Below are 5,744 nucleotides of genomic sequence, written 5' to 3'. Positions count from 1 at the left end.
ATCATGTTCATATTAGAACATCAGAAATGGACATAAATAAATAGATCACTAAGGAGATTGAGGGACTAAATGTAGTCTCCAAACATGTCAGTTGATGCATATTCAAACTTCATGTTCTCCGTGCTCATAGGGTCCCGTGACAACATGATAGTCATTTTATTGCTCAGTTCTAGAAGACCATCATGTAAACAACTGACTTCCATAATGGTGTTAGGTTGAAGGTTTGAAGTGTGTTTCAAACCTTTAGCCTTGAGGTTCTTTGCGTCCCGGTGGCGTGGCTTGGATTGCACGCGCTATCCTATGGGAGGCAAGACTGATGTTGATGTCCATGACCCGCTTAAGTAAGTTGTGGTCATTGAGAGCAAGAGCCTCAAATTACTTAGCCATCTACTACTTATAGGGGCAAACCAGAGATAATTAATTTACGAGTAGTAAATTAAAGACCATCATGGTTACTGTTGTAATGAATTTTGCAAACTTAATGGATATTTCAAGAACTTAGCTTGAAACCATTAGTGTGAATCTCAAATTGCTAAGTATGACACCTTGAAGATAATCTTCATAATGGAGTAGATCTTGTAGCACTAAGGAGTATAATCTGATAAAATCAGTAGATACTCACTCGTAATACCTTATGTCACGACATAGTAAATATGTGGGAGAGCACTTTGTTAAGCAATCATAATGTCAAAATGACAAAATGTAGGCTTTAACTGTAGTGGTGATAATCTGCAAAACAGTAGATCTACACACTACGTTGTGATCTCAATGCATCAACTTGAAGAAAAGCACTAAGAATTTTGCATCTGTATTTGCAAGAAATTGAAAATCTCAATTGCAAATAGACGTATTAATCTCGACATGTGGTTAACATGAAAATAGATACATATTTGTCAAAAAAATGGAAATAGATACATCATAGAAACATTCCGGAATACCTCGTACTCAATGGAGAAACAGTACTGCAGAGGTACTGAATTTATCTTTGCAAGAGATTAAAAATCTCAATTGCAAATAATAGATATAAATAATCTCAACATATGTGAGCATGGAAATTATTTATAGCATAATTTTATTCCGGAGAACAATACTCAACAGAAATTTTATTTATAAACAACATGGTCAAAAACAGGTAAATACTAGTAAATAGTACTGTTATCTGAACCGGTTCTCAAAAATTCCAGAACTGGAATTGTATTGTTGCAAAAATCAGACATGACCACTGTTTTAGTCTATTTTGCTAATTCCTGCAATACAGTGATCATAGTGCAAAATAGCCAAAGAGATAAGATTCCCCAATCTTTCTCTTGTGTGGACGCTGGGGTTCTCCCGTGCGATTCCTCAATGGACGCTGCTGCCACTTAGAGCATCCACAATGTTTGGAGGCAACGCTGCCTCTAAGGTGGGCCCCTCGTCCAACCTCTAATTTCAGCTGAAAAGTGTGTAATGTATAGCGACTGCACATTGTCTCTAAGTGAACCCTAGGTTCAAATATAATATAGAGCCAAAGCATGTACTTTCTCCTATTCAACGTTGTGCACAGGTACAAACTAGTGAATGACAAGTAGGGTAAAGAGATTATTTTAATCAGTTGAGAGGCTTGGAGGCCGCCTCTTCCCTTGGAGGCGTCGCTAGGCATTTTTTGCCAAAAGGCTGTGCGCACAATGTATGGCGACGGTGCAAAATAACTAAAGGCGGCGTTAGGGACGACGACGACACGCCGTACGTCGAGGGCCTCCGCGGCCACCCCTGGGGGCGTTGCTAGCCGGAAGCCACCGCTTGGCTTGGAGGGGCTCGTCGCGCCGCGGGCGTTGCCATGCCGGGCACCGGCCGTTGGCCGCTGCCGCCGCTGGCGCTAGGCGGCTGGCCGCCTCGTCAAAAAGATGCAGGCCAAGGCTCGTCGGAGCCCATGCTCCAGGGCTGCAGCCGGGGCGGCGACGACACGACCAAAGAGGCGACCGAAGCGCAGACCCGTGTGGCTGCTCGAGCTCGCGACCATCTCCGGCTGTGGCGGGGCGGTGGTGTCGGTGTTCTCCATCCCTGCTCCAAGGCGGACGACGCCGGAGGGGCTGGAGGCGAGCCCAGGCGGTTGGCGAAGACGCGGCAGTGGCGAGTCGAGGCCGGGCGGCCGCGGGCACGGCCGGGCGGAGAGCGGCCACGGCCAGGCGCGTGCGCAGGCGGTGAGGCCACGACGTAGGAGGGCGCGGCCACAATTTTGGCTACAGCCGAGCGCGCGGGCATGGAGTCGTCAGCCGTTGGCGGAGGCGGAAGAGGGCCGAGGTGGCGAGCACCGTCTCGGCGCAGCTGGCGCTGTGGCCATGCCATGCGGCGCGGTGGCCGCGTCCTGCGACGTGGTGGCCACGGCCTGGTGCGGGCTCGGGCGGAACGCGGGTGGGTGCGGTGCAGGTAGCGGCCATGCCGCCGGCGAGTGCGGCGCACAGCCGGGCGTGGGACGCGTCGCGACGCGGGGCCTGAGGCGTCTTCCACCTTCGCTCAGAGAAGAGCATGCTGATAACGTGTTTAAGATCGAAAAGGAAAAAAGATCGAACTGTAATCTTTATTGATGGATGAAGTACAATTATATACAAGGGAATAGTCGCATCGTAGGGATGCGATGGTTTGAGGAGGCGCCGCTCGAGGGAAGAGGCGTCGTTCCAGGGAAACAACTGCCGTGATGGTTCCCACGTCTGTGGAATCATGGATGAGATCGGGATCGGGGATTTCCACTAATAACCGTCTGGTTATTATTTTCAACAGCTGGCGCGACCCATTTTGACGGCGTAAAAAAACTGAATGCATACATATTTAACATAAAAACAAAATTAATTAAACATTAAAGCCGGTCACAAAGGCCCGCGGGAGTCCACGCGTCCATATTAGCATTTAATAAAAATAAAAACAAACTAAAAACTACGCGCCGGCGTGCTGCCCTAGGCATCGTCGTCGTCGTCCTCGATGTCCATGAGGTAGATGAGCGTCGGCGCCGGACAGGCCCAACCGAACGCCGTGTTTCAGAGCGCGGTCATGTTGGGCGCAGGCTGTGCCGGCGCTGGCAGTGCCGCCGCGGCCTGGCGCGCCTCCTCCTCGGCCTGGAACCGCTCGGCCTCGGCGTCGCGCTCGTGCATCTCGAGGTACTCGCCGTCGCGGCACTCCTCGGCCACCCGGATCTGCCGCCAGTGCTCGAGGTACGCCGCCTCTTGCTCCTCCATAGCCCCCAGCCAGACCGGCGGCGCCCTGACCCACTCGCGCACTACTCATGTCCAGGAGTAGCACTCGATGGGCTCCGGCTTCGGCTGCAGCTCGGCTTTGGCGAGGCGGCGGGAAGGGGACGACGGGGCCAACGGCGGCACCACGCAGTCGCCGGCCGCGGAGAGGGTCATGGCCTGCGCCGTGGCCGACTCGTACCGAGCCTCTTCTTCTTCCGCCGCCTCCGCCCTGCGCCGCTCGTCCTCCTCACTCTCCTAGTAGACGGCCGCAAGGGCCGCCTGGTAGGCGTCCTCTGCCGCCTGGTCTTCCTCGCGAACGATGAGCGGCAGCGGCGGCAAGCTGTGGTCGACCTCGCGCACGCCGCGCCACGTCGCCTCCTCGTGCTCGAAGGCGAACCAGCGCGCCCAGTTGGGCGAGTCGAAGGCATAGGCCTGGTCGCGGCGCTGCTCCTGCGTCAGGAGCGCCCGCCGGTGACACACCTCCTCCGCGTGCGCCCTAGCCGACCGTGGCGCCGCCGACACTGGGATCCTCTCCGGATCCAGATGCCAGTCGTGCGGCAGAGCGACGTCGGGGTACGGCAGAGGCACGCGGTGGCGCCAGTGCCACTCCGCCTGGTGCACGGGCACGTTCACCCGCTGCCTCTGCCGGTGAGCCGGTGCAAGCGGAGGCGGGATGAACTCCGCGGGAAGGGGACGGCGGGGGCCTTGCCCTTCGACTTGCTGCTGCTGCCGGCGCCGGAGAAGAGCCCCATTTGGACGGCTAGGGTGGCTAGGGTTGAGTAGGGTTTGCTTGCCGGCGACGGGGAGCGAGTGTGGCCTAGATGAGGACGGGAACTGGATGAGGACAGCCCCGGCACACGATCGGCTTAAAAAAGGACGACCGCCGTCGCTGACGCGTGGGCCCAGGGTCATAAATTAAGCTGACCGGTGAGGTGGCGGGTAGTTGGGCGACCACCAGGTGGGGCCGCTGCGGACATCGAGAAGGCGCGTGTGGCATCCGTTCCGTGTCCGCGCCGACGCATTTTGGCCGCAAATGCGTCGGCGGATGCGTTTTGGGTTTGGGTCGACGCGTTGGGCCTCCTTTTTTGTCCGCGTGAAGCCAAACGGACGGCGGCGGACGAAATGGGTCGCAGCTTTGGAGTTGCTCTTATAACCGTGCATGCAGCTGATTGGCTCTCCTCATGTCCCTCCCCGCATGCGCGCACACCTTCCTAGTTTTTCTGCATGCAACAACTTTCTCTCTGCGCATGGAAGAGAACGGACGAGGATCCCCTGCCTTACGGCAGGGTGCCGTTCCACCAGTGACAAGTGGGCTCACTTGGAACCTGGCCCATATGTTAGCTATCCAACGGCAGGTGCCGTATGTCAAAGGAGCTCTTTCCGGAAGGGAAGTAGACCAATACAGGCGTGGGAGGCGAGTAAATTAGGGAGATGAATTAACTGCACGCATTGCATGCGAAGCGAGTTATTAGGGGCAGATTTGGTAAAGATCGTCAGAAGAGATGAATGCGCAGACCATATGGGGAAAAACGGAAAAAAGTTATGCGCAAAGAAAAAAGAACCGGAGTGAGTATAATATTGAAGAATGATGACAAAGAAATGAAAACGTGAGAATATAAATTTTTTTTAAACTACTTGGCGCACTTTATTAAACTCATATCAAAGTTACATCATCCACAATATCCGAAAGTAAAAAGCTGGGAGGATCACCATCCCAAATAAAAATAGAATTTAAATTGAAACTATGTCTAGCAAGATTGTGCGCCAATCTATTAACAAGATTTAAATTGAAAACGTGAGAATATAAACTTGGCTCTTACACAAGATGTGTTACAGAAATAAAAATGAAAACATAACAGTAGCCGTGGAAGCACACCGATACACAATGGGTGGTCCGATTGAAATCACCATCCATATCAAAGTCTGGCCAAGACATTATACAGCCCAGTGCTACGAAATAAAATTTTGAGAGCCCAAAGAAAAAGGAAGGAGTTGTTTCACGACAGGAGCTAACACATTAAAGAAAGGAAAACCAAGAGATGGTTTGGTTATCTATCATTCTAACCAAACTTATAAGAACTCTCTGAGACCGGCGGCAGCCTTATACGAAGAATGCTCTTTTTAAAGTAAAAAAATTTCTTCTATTACTTTTAAGCAGTGTCATAGAGAAGCCACCACTCCTCGCGCCTCCATTCCTTCCCCATCCCCAAACCAAAACCCTCGCCGTCACCCCACCTTCCCCTCCACAGGTGGCCATGGACGACCACAACTGCTCATCGGCGCCTTCCGGGAAGTCTCGAGGAGTGATATGCGCGCCAGCATGGAGCGCAACGGCGAGGACCCTGAGACGCTAGATCTCGACTACAACATGATGCTCCACTTCGTGCCTCGGACCCGCCCACCTTCCCCACCCCCACCCTCTCCCTCGCCAGCGCGTTGTGGGTCCTCGACGGCGTCGACCGCATCAGCCGCCTCCCGGGCGTGGTCCTCCGTGGAACCATTTCCCGCCTCCCCGCCAAGGACACCGCGTACATCGCT

This window comes from Triticum dicoccoides, chromosome 3B, assembly GCF_002162155.2.
Source record: "Triticum dicoccoides isolate Atlit2015 ecotype Zavitan chromosome 3B, WEW_v2.0, whole genome shotgun sequence".
Lineage (NCBI taxonomy): Eukaryota > Viridiplantae > Streptophyta > Magnoliopsida > Poales > Poaceae > Triticum > Triticum dicoccoides.
This window is presented reverse-complemented; position numbering follows the sequence as displayed.